At 38.8% G+C, this 12,102-nt stretch overlaps 2 protein-coding genes and 1 long non-coding RNA gene across 3 annotated transcripts in view; all 3 read left to right on the top strand.

The window, feature by feature from the left end:
- Positions 1-12,102, top strand: part of LOC124127346 (protein turtle homolog B-like) — a 278,974-nt gene that overhangs the window by 126,367 nt on the left and 140,505 nt on the right. The window lies entirely within an intron of this gene.
- The window catches only part of LOC124119607 (mucin-5AC-like), a 198,063-nt gene that overhangs the window by 62,525 nt on the left and 123,436 nt on the right, over positions 1-12,102 (top strand). The window lies entirely within an intron of this gene.
- LOC124127786 lies at positions 10,057-12,098 on the top strand. Its single transcript, XR_007218554.1, has 3 exons — positions 10,057-10,942; positions 11,198-11,362; positions 11,904-12,098. It is a non-coding gene; the product is annotated as an uncharacterized LOC124127786 (long non-coding RNA).

Raw genomic sequence — 12,102 nt, forward strand, 5'->3', positions numbered from 1 at the left:
AAGTGAGCACATAGTCTGATGTCTGACTTTGGGTCTGTTGTTTACTAAAACGTTTTCGCCATTTGCTCCTAAACTACAAAATCTATGAAGCAAAATCTTTGCATGATTGATCAAAGCATGGCAGTCACATTGAACATGTCACGTGTATCCTTTGCGCAGCCATTTTGCATGTATAATTATAAAATGTGATATGCGGCAAGGATGTGGTATCCAGAAAAAAACATATAATACAATGTTTGGCATATTTAACTTTTTAATCAGTTAGTACATACTGTTGTGATTGTTATTGAAATATCACCTGTGTTTTATATGGATTATATTCATATTTGGTGGACGGTCATTTAGAAGATTTCACTTTATTATGGTGACATTGGCGTTATTTGAAGATTACAGACAGCACTTCACTAATTTGGAGTTTGCTTCACTGATCGCTACTTCATCTTGGTAGCTTAATGATAAAATACCTGTAATATGTTTATCAGGCATGCCTTTCCCCTAAATGTGTCCTGAAGCATTTATATGCTCGTCAAAATAATGTAGGAAACACTGACATTTTGTACTGTTCATTTGATTCCTTTTAAATTTGGTAAATGGCCTCCTGATCGGCGGCTAACGTACTGACACGGACTATAAAGGGAGGGGAATAAGTCATATAGGCATGTAGTTATACCTCAACGTACATATATCCTGCACAATGTAGGCTACCATACAACATGCCTTGCCTCAACCCAGAACAACCCATCACTTATTACACCAAAATAAGTTAAATCCCACTTTTTTTTATTTTCAACTTAAACACAGCCATACCTTGTTACAACACTCAGATTTACACACTTAAAACTGAATCACATTCCAAACTATACATATGCTCGTCAGAACAATTTAGGGTACACTGATATTTTGTAGCACTGTTAATTTGATTCCTTTTGAATTTGGTAAATGGCCTCCTGATCGGCGGCTAACGTACTGATATTGAAGACTACCCTTACTCAGGTGACTTCATGACCAGAGCAAAGAATCTGAAACATACTGGACTCGTCAACGTTCATTTTGACCAGCACTCATTTTCATGGAACTTTTTGTTGTAATCTCCTCCTCACGGCTGACATAAAAATGGAGATCGTGCATTTGCTCGCTTATTCTCATGAAGCACGAGCCACAAGGAAATTTTGTGCGAAATTTGGGTTGATAAGGCAGGTTGCTATGAAACTGCATCACTGTGTTCAACATGCCACAACGTCGACACCTAACGATTGGAGAGCGAGCCAGAGCTATTGGGTGGCTAAATGAGAATGTTTCACAGCGGGAAGCTGCTCGAATGTCATGTGTTAGTCCATCCGTCATTTGCAGATTACGTCAGCGATCCCTACAAACACAGACAGAACGTGATAGACGCCCTCAGGACGCCCCCGTGTGACAACAGGAAGAGAAGACAAGTACGTTGTTGTTGAAGCATTGAGGAGGAGAACAGTCACAGCAAACCATCTTCGAAGGCAACTTGGGGCTGCTGCAGGAACAAATGTCAGTGACCAAACAAGAAACCGTATGAGGAAAAGAAACATCAGGCCCCAACGTCAAGCCGGAAGACCGCATCTTCTTCCGCGACATAGAGCAGCCAGAGACGCATGGGCACGGCAACACCAACAGTGGACATGACAACAGTGGTCAGGAGTTGTTTTATCTGACGAATCTCGGTTTTCACTGCAGCATAATGACGGTCGTGTTCTTGTCTACAGACGGCGTGGGGAACGCTTTGCTGACGTCAACGTCCGTGAGCACAATCGTTTTGATGGTGGTAGTGTCATGGTGTGGGCCGCCTTCTCATTTAATGACAAAACCAATCTGTACGTCATCAACGGGAATGTGAATGCTGCTCGCTCCAGGGATGAGATTCTGAGACCAATGGTGATTTCTTGTCTTCATCGAATATGCCCACAGGCGGTTTTCCATGATGACAATGCTAGACTTCATCGTGCACGCAGTCACTGACCATCGGGGACAAAACAATGTTACTCACATGGAATGGCCAGCATATTCCCCTGATATGGCACCCATGTGACACGTATGAGATCTTTTAACGAGGCGTGTCAGGGAGAACCACTATCCACCTCAAGATCTGCACCAGCTAAACGTGACTGATAGAGAGACGTTAGCAATACAGAATGGAATGCTGCCCATCCATGTTGACCAGTTTGTGGTTGGGGACATTATAAGATAGAAAACAGTGCAGCACTTAGAGGTAAATGATGGTCAGTAAATGAGCTTCATTATCGCAAAACTTTACCTTGTGTCTTTTCTTCACTGCAGCTGTAAACGGACCAATCAATGCATCATGTGTGGAGACTGCTGCTAATGTCTACACTGTGACCTGCTCAGTAGATGTGACACCACCTGTCACACTGCAGTTAAAGGTAAGTTTTACAGCCAAAATAACTAATCAATTTGTCCATGTTGATTTGTCTAAAATATATTGTCTCATACAAATTCTGGATCAATTCGTTTAGAGATTGATACAGCAAGAAACATGTCCATGGTAACAGAGTATTTGAATATACAAAGGAAGAGCCACTCAAGGTTAAGCCTGGTGTAATATCCCCGACATTTCAGTTTGAACGCGGAAATGTTTAGAATGCTTATGTCTCTTTGTGGAGACAACAATAAATACATTTGTGACGTCAGTTTGCAAACATCAATGTTGCTGTCTCAGTGCACAAAAGACTCAAGCAAAGTAGTCTCATTGCTCATTGTGGGATAGTCACTGAACTTACAGAAGAAAGGCTACGTATGTCAATTGCTTCACTGTAAAACAGGGTGGTAGAATTTTTCAAATACAGTATTTATGTATTATACCCAAACAATTATTCCAATCTCAGAGTGGATGTGTATGTGCCCGATCGACTCCAATGTTGTTGATGCTAAAGACGTGGTCTACACCAGAACAACCTGTTGAAACAACAGCTGTTGACAGTGTCACACTTGACAACATCTGCTTCACAGAACTCGGAAACAGTTGTAGATCAACTTACTGTTGACGTATATGTTGAAACCATCACAAAGACAATCAAACGTTCAAGCTTGTAGACAACCACCCAGAACAACCCTCATGTAGACTATAACTGTAGAGGTTCAAAACTCCATAGAACCACTGTTAATGGAGGTGACTCTATATACACAAACAAAGTAGTATGTCCTGCTCACGTAGAACCACCATGAGTTCTAATCCTAATTAAATTCATTAAATTCATTGTAGAGACATGCAGTCTAGGTGTAGGTGTCCGACTTACTTTGTAAATCACTCCCCTAGGCCCTGTATCATCATTGGTGATCTCAGTGGGCATAAACCACGATGGGGTACTGATACTAACAATAAAACTATTGACGAATTTATTTATGATGAACCTAATTGCACATTCAATTATGGCTCCAGCACATAATTATACTGAACCGCAAAAGAAACGTCACCATGGATAGATATATGAGAAACCTTATTTGTCCAAACACTGTAAACATACTTTGAGACATATTAAAAAGAGGAAACTTGGCAAAACTGATCATCAAGAATAAAATGAAAGTGTCAAATGTTCTCAAAGTGAAACAAAACACTAGTCTCTGAGAAAAGAGCATCACAAGTCAGTATCTCAAGTGTCTGCCATGTGCATTGATGACTGCCATGCAACGTCGATACATGGAATGGATGAGGCGGTTGATAAAGTCCATAAGCACTTGAGCCCACACTCTGAGGAACGCCTGATGCAGTTCAGCTGCAGTTATCAGCCTTGGTCGGACGTCGTTCAGCCTTCTTTGAATCAAAGTGCTCAATGAGATTTGAATTGGGACTGAGGGCAGGCCACTGCATGGTTCTGATGCCATTCTGCTGGGGGAAGTCTCTTGCGTCGCCTAACTCTCTCTCTGCAATCTGCTGTTGAGATACAGTAACGGCTTTCGTCTGAGAAGAGGACTCTTCAAAATCTCCACTGCTGGTGGCGCTAATGCTGGTGCTGTGTTGCCCAGTTAAGACCGTCCTGGTGATGACGTGGTGGCAGAATGGGTCCTCAGTGTGACCTTTGACAGTGGAGCTGTCTGCTCGTCAATCGTTGACGCACAGTGTCCGCACTAGTGTGTCGCTGGTGTGTCCCCATGGTCTGTCGAACAGTTTCCCAGCAGTAACAAAGCGATCTTGAAGATACTGTTGCACAATCTGATGATCCTGACGTCGAGTTGTGACCCTTGCTCTTCCAATACAAAGTCGGCCATCTGTAGTGTTGGTGGTCTGGTAACATTGCTTGAGCCTGTATATGGTCCTTACGTGGTCTTGAAATGCATTGGCTACTTGCCGGGCGGTTTGTCGAGCTTGCAATCGTCCAAGGGCATGTGGTAGCAATTCAGTAACGAATGAATATTATCCGATTTGGTTGATCTTTATAGGGCAAGAAGTTGGGGAACGCATGTGCATTTCAATTTGCACGAAACTCATGTGCACCAGGTTACCATGGCCGTTGCCGTGATGCGTTTTGGCGATCGGTTTTATTGTCATCTGTTTTGGGTTTTTTTATAATGAAATTTCATTTTTACGGACAAGGTTATATCAGATTTGAGAAACTTTGACAATAATTCCTCAGATATTTAAATGACAACTTTTCATGCAATGTTATTTGGGGTGACGTTTCTTTTGCGGTTCAGTATATTTATAATGTGAAAAAGTACTTGACCTTTGCGGAAGTGACCATTTTCGCACAGTACTTACAAACCCACTAGCTGTCCACCTTGAACAAGACAGACTTTTTCTAAGGCCAATTGACCATTACAGTCCATTTGAAATCAGACGTTTTCATGGATATTCTTGACCCTAGTTAGTTGTTCTCGTGCACACTGAAACATATACTTGATGAAATTATGTCCCAGTTTTCAGCACATCCGCACATTCGTAAAACATTTTTAAATGATTAAAACTGGAAACTGGCTATAGGAAATGTAGGACGAAGAAGTACCACCCTGCTGTTCATTATGTACTCTTAAAAAAAGTCGGGGATCATGAAATGTTAAGATATCATATTAAAACAAAGATAAGTGCTGACGACAAATACCCTGTGGAAGAACGTGTATGTTTGTAAAAAAACAAAAACACATCCGGTAGTAGCATCATACATTTGCGAAGGATTTTGACACTTTTAAGGAAGGTCGATTAATATCTGTGCACCATTAGGAATGGCAATCCTATTGAAACTTGCTTATAATATGCTTGTACATTTAGAGGACATGGGCAAAGTGACATGGTCATCACATATTAAAAACATTTTGTTTTCTCATGGCTACGGCTTTGTATGGTTAAACAGTTGGTGATGTTAAACTCTTTTTGAAACAATTTCGTGAACAATCTACACATATGTTTTATCAGGAATGGCATTCCACTCTAGAAAACAGTTCAAGGTATGACTTGTACAGAACGTTTAAGAGTCTTATTCAACCAGAAAAATGCTTAGCAACATTACCATCAAGAACTCTTCGACGTCCATTTATTCAAATTAGGCTCGGATTGTTAGATCTCATGATAAATGAAGGAAGGAAAATGTCCACTGAAAAGTCGAAGAGGCTGTACCCATTATGTCATTCAGCTATAGAAAATGAAATTCATTTTACTTTTGTCTGTCCTTATTATTATGACCTAAGAAGAAAGTTTATACCAGAACGCTATCTGTCAAATTATCCTGTACCTGCTTTTATTTCTCTTCTTTCTTCAAAAGATGATGCTGTCATATTAAAACTGGCTATATATGTTCAAAATGCAATTTCCCCAGAAACAAATTGTTAAACATGAGTATATATCCAAATATGTAAACTACTGATTTGTAACTATCTTGTATATGGGCCGGAGGCCTGACATGCAATAAATATCTTTGACTTGACTTGATTCTGCTGACCATAAATTGAGATTTATTTCATTTCTTTCATTATGTCTCAACTAGTGATTCAGCGTTTGTAACGCGCAAAGCTTCTACAAGCTATTGGTATGCTGGAAACTGGCAGAAGTTATCATGCAGCGGCCATTACTTTCAATGTTTCACAGTCTGTGATTAGCAGAAAATGGAACAGGTACCAACAAACCCAAAATGTTGAAGATCCAGTCCGTTCAGGGCATCAACGGGCAACAATAGGATTACAGGCTCTTCAATACCAACTGTGAATTAAATTGCTGAAAACTCTCATCAGGCTACTGGAGTACAAGTTACACATCAGACGACTTGCGGCCCTTCTCCATGCTGGACGTCTACGTCTTGTGCCATCCCTTGCAAATCGCCATATTGACAACAGACGTCAATGGTGTACAAAACGTCGAAACTGGGGTTATCGCCGCTGGTCATGTGTGAATATTTCAGATGAGTCCCGATTTACTGTGCACTTCCTTGATAGGCTTGGTCGTGTCTTGCGACGTTGAAATGAACGTCAACCTGAGACCTCCTTCAGATTTGGCAGTTCATTTGGTGTAGATTGTCCAGGTGACGTCATTGCAAACAAGAGTCACTAGACAGTATTTTCGAGACGAAATACTGACACCCATTTGCGAGGCGTGTCGGTCACCAGACACAAATCGTCAATGCTCACCTCCATCAGCACAACATCAATAGCATGCCATGGCCAGAAATGAACCCAGGCCTTTTCAGAACTTGGTCAGGTGCTGCTATAGGAGTTGGATAGACTCCCTCAAATCGCCAGTGGGAGATTCATGCACAGTATGCCTCGTCAAGTAAATGAATGTGACGGTATACGCACTACTGATCCCAAAACTACAACTTTGAAATTGCTCATATCTTGCCCCTAGCATCCTTTATTTTGTAAGAAAACTGAAGCTACTTTTAATGCAACGACCAGACGAAAATACATTTGAAGCTTGTATTGTACCAGAGATAAACTATTCAAACATCTTGTTATTTAAGTTGCAATACTTATTTGGATAGCCAACACAAAACATTTACTTACAATAGGCAAATAAAAACAGCTATAGCTAATAATGGATCAAACTATGGCATTCATGATACACGTATTGATATGATATATCTCTTACAACTAAGGTTCATTTCAAGAGTGAGTTGAAGTAATCTGATAATATATAGTTGCTGGTTCACAACTGATTTGATGGAATTAATACACACCATGTTTAGTGAAGCTTTTACGTTACTTTGGTGGTAATACTTTTGTTTTCGAGACAATATAAAAAAATCCTCGTCTGTGTGTACAATGAGGACATCAGTGAGTCAGAACAGGTATCTTTTAGTTTACATTTAATGGGGTTGTTTTTTTTAAAGACAGATTTGTGATTAATAGAATGGAATTTTAGTCAATTTTGTTACTTGGGGAAATTATCTGTATCCAAAGGATTGCAGTTTTTAATCGGTAATAACAGGTTTGTAACCTGTAGGTGTATGCTGGATCTGTGCCATGTTCACACTGGTACCAGGGAATGCAGAGAACTTTAAAGTTTACGCTATTTTGAATGGGAAGCCAGAGAAAATATCTCAGAAGTGGCGTTACATGTCAATCCTTTGATAACAGGACAACAGCGTTCTGGACCTTTTGCAAATTCTACATGAATGTTCCTTCGTTTGATAAAATCACACTTTGTTCAAACCCCTGTGATTGTTTTGTAAATAAATATGTCACCTTGTCATTGACTGTTTTATGCCCTTTTTTCAGTCTACCATTAGCAACTCTACATGGTTTGAGCCACACGCTCCTAGTATTGAAAAGAAAACTCATCATAATCACTGCAGCAGAATGTTTTAGTCAACAGTATTTTCCTCAAACTATTGGACACATTGTTTTGAAAAATCAAATAATGTTGTTTTGACACTTGTTAAATTACTGTACCTGTCGGAGTTTACATACTCAACTACCCCTTCCTGAGCGCATATTTATCATGGCTTTTTGATTGACTTTGAAGGTCAATGTCTATACTTTATAAGCACTATGTATTGCAAAAAGCAACGACAATGGAAATGGTGGGCCTATACAATTCACTTTAGTGGTTAGGTAATCCTACTTGCAACGAGTATCTTGTTTGCGAAATGGGTTTTCATCAAGCAATATCAATACAAATTTGTGATAAACGCGTGAATTATTTTTTGAATGAACTGGCATATTCTTCAACTTTACAGAATGGCACCGGAATTATAAGTTCTTATTTTTCAGCAACTAAATATGGCAGGGAATTGAGCACTACTTTTAGCAAGGCAAACATTCCATTGTCGGGGCAGATTTTCTGAGTAAGAGATCATCATCAGCCTATAACAAGCTCTCTGGTATGTATATCAATACTGTTCATTTACCAGAAAATATGTTCCTGAAAGAACAATAATGTCACCAACATTTGAATAATTCCTTCAGGTAACACACCCTGTCACCTTCTGAGAGCCATTTAACATTTGCTTATCTACCTACCCACACCTGCTTACGGCATATATTTCGTAGCCTTTTGTAAGTGTGAGAGAAGATGTAAGGCATTGGTTCAACATTATAGTGTGTGTTTGTGTCATCGCCCATGAAATGATATTCTTCCTCTTGCATCTTTCTCTCATCTGTTAGCAGTGTTATGATTACCTCAACTTCTTTACGTTACTGATTGTTTGTCCTATGTTTCAGAATGGCACTGTTGACCTTGACTCGGCTTCTTCAGCAAGTGGCTTAAGCAAGACACTAAGTGATGCACACACTCAGACTTTCCAGTGTTCTGTGACTGGGCAGGGATCAGAGTGTGTAACACCGAACTCCACAGATGTAACCTGTATCTCAGGTAAGACAGTGTTTGTAGTGTGTGCCTCATTCTAAGAACTTGGTATTGCTTATCCATACTTCAAACATCATAGGCAATCACTTCGATTTTTTATTATGTCACAGCAAGATTATCATCAAACTATTTTTTTCTCACACATAATGAATGAATGATCTCAAAACCTTAGGATTTCAACAGAATAGGACTATTTTAATAGAAAATAATCATGTTTAAGAAGTCTGTCAAAATGTCTTGGATCTGAAACACCAATACCAGTTGTACACAACCATGTCCTCCCAGTGCTCCAGATAAACTGAATTTCTCCAATATGCAAATGCAATATGCATAAAATAATCTTGAGTAAACTACGAACAGATACACTTAAATTACTTTAAAAACCCAGTAGATTAACACCATATCCATAATAACACAATCTTGCGTTTGCAGTTTGAGTACCTGTATGTTTTTACTTATCTTTCCTGACTAAATGAAGCCTTCATTTCTCAGTTTTGGCTTGATAATAGAAGACTTGATTGATAAATACTATCGGTTGATTAAAGTGTTATGCTCAGAGGGCGGTGTTGCCCAAAATACTCTACAAATCCACGTATACATGAACTTTATGCAGTTTACACTGGTGATAATGCTACAGTCAATGTTGATGTTCAGTGTAAGTATATAAATTACACTAGTGACAGTGCTACAGTCAGTGTTGATGTTCAGTGTAAGTATATAGTCTACACTGGTGACAGTGTTACAGTCAGTGTTGATGTTCAGTGTAAGTATACAGTCACTGGTGACAATGTTTTAGTAGGTGTTACAGTCAGGATCGTGTCTGAAGGTGAGTGCGAGAAAATTTTCACACCTCAGCATTTTACTAAGTCAATACTTACATATTTGCAATTTGTCTTGTTATTATTTTTCAAAGGTTTTAGCATACTACTCATATGTTTGATGATATTCATTTTTCCAATGAAAATAACAGATTTCACTTGAAATTGTAAGTGTACACCAATCAGAATCATTATGTTTTTTAGTTGTAATAGTTGTAGTTTCTTTGTTTAAGTTTTTCAGACACATTGACTCATTGTCATACATTAATCATTCATTCCTCATTTTGTTTCCTACTTTATTGTTCAATGGTCGGTTGGTTGGTTGAGTATCTACTGTGTTGCTTTCTAACTTAATTGAGTAGTTCGTTGCATTCATTGCTTGATTACATATTTGCTTGATTTTATTTGAATGTATGCTATTTATATATGTTTTTTCATGATGTCAAGCATATGGTTTAATCTGATTGATGTACATTTGATTGCTAGGTTCTGCTGAGACACCATCGGTTTACCGCTCTCGACAATGCGAACATAATGTTTATCATGGCAACCTTGGACATGGAGAACACATGCAGACGTTCCTGGTTGAGCATGTCCAGTTTACTTCAAGATCTGCACAACATACCGAATACAGACAGGGTTATGGTTGTGGAAGTGATATGTTTGACCCGAGAATATAATCACCAAATTATACCACAGCAACTATACCACAAATACAGCCTATAGTCATGTTGGTCATATAGGCTGCTAGGTATACTTGTGACTAAAGTAGGATCAAGGCAACCTAATTATCTCGCTTTTGAAATTACTAGTTTTGTTATTATCTATATGTGTCTACTTGCAACATAGAAGAGAAACACTATGGATATTGATCTGTGATACTAAAACCAAGTTGTTTCTTATTCCATTTCATATTTACGTTTCGTATGGGAACGTTTAAGGGGGGTAGAATATCCTTTTTTCCCGTGTATAGCTAAACAAAAGCAACAAAACAGTTTCACTGAAGAATGACAAAACATGAAAGACTGACGTCTAGATATCAGATGAAAATGATCCCTCTTGACACGAGCCACACTGCCATAATGAATTCATAAACATGTGGATTTTGTCATATCAATACTGATACATTTTCATTACAAATAAATTCATTCAGGCGTGAACAATATTAGTACTATAGGAAAGTGAAATTGCATAAGTACGAACAGGAATCGCCATGTGGCTACTTGTTTTTAAACATGTGTTTATATCCGTTCAGATGCTGCCGATTCCCCAGACAGTGGAACTGCATGGACTGGAATAATAGCATGGACTGCAACAGGCACTCGGAAGCTTGCTTGTACTCACAGTAGGAATTCTTATGATGCTGTTACCCAGAAACAATTTTATATCTGTATCTACCAATCAGCTGTGAAATATCAGGGTGAACCTATGCTTAAAATGTACTGAGTAATTCATTAATTCGTAAAGACAATGTGATTTTTATTTGATAAAGTGCGCTAAAATAAAGTGTTACAAAAACCGTAAACCATATGATCACTAAATTGTAGCAGTAAAGAAACAGAACATACTATGTCGTTCGATTGGCTTCGTGATATGACAGTTTCCAGAAGGCCGGCTCTGCCTATAAAAGAGTGAGACGCGGGCGATTCGAGGTCTTCTACAACCACCCCTGCGTCTGTTGCGCTTGTTCAGACGGGCTACCTTTCTGAGAACTCCAACTTCCTGCCAGCTACCATTACTGTTTCCAGATTTAAGAACGACGCACGTGAGTGTTTTTAAAGACATTTAGTGACAAATTCTGCACATTCGTGAGGGCATTGCCATTTATCATACGTTTTGTTACTAATTGCTACTGCCCCTTATTTGACCAATTGCTCTGCCATTTATGATTGGAAACTTAAAATTGTGTGCGTCAATATAATTTGTTAATTATTCATTGATATTGTGTGTCTATTTCCTGATTTCAAGTTCTGTATATCTCGATTTGGAAATGACCCCTGACAATGGACCAGTTGTATACATCGCCGCAATTAATTTGATTATGTCCCTTTGGCGTGCCAGGATCCAGATCATGTTAACAACAATACACGTGGCGTCATTATCCCTGAATATATGTTCCCATGACCCCGGCTTTATGTATAAATGTGTTTTGATACAGAAACACAACTGGAATTATATATTTGAAGATATGGTATCATGGGATATAAACCCTTAAGTATGTAAACCAGTTATTAAGTTCTGGGTGTGTTTGATAATCGCATCTTCTAGTTGCATACTCATTTGGTTGCAACTTTGTTTCATTTCAGATGGCAACCAAGCCCAGCAGTCGATACTGAATATTTGGTAGTCACACAAACAACATCACTCACAGTTGAAGATGTATGAGAATACCGAAAATTAATTATAATTTATCCATTAACCCATGGTATTACATTTTCCTGATTAATGTGTAAGGAAGAGGTAGGATATATTTTAGAAAAGGGAAAAAAATATTTATAAAGTCGA

This window comes from Haliotis rufescens, unplaced genomic scaffold (assembly GCF_023055435.1).
Source record: "Haliotis rufescens isolate VD_foot unplaced genomic scaffold, xgHalRufe1.0.p SCAF_53, whole genome shotgun sequence".
NCBI lineage: Eukaryota > Metazoa > Mollusca > Gastropoda > Lepetellida > Haliotidae > Haliotis > Haliotis rufescens.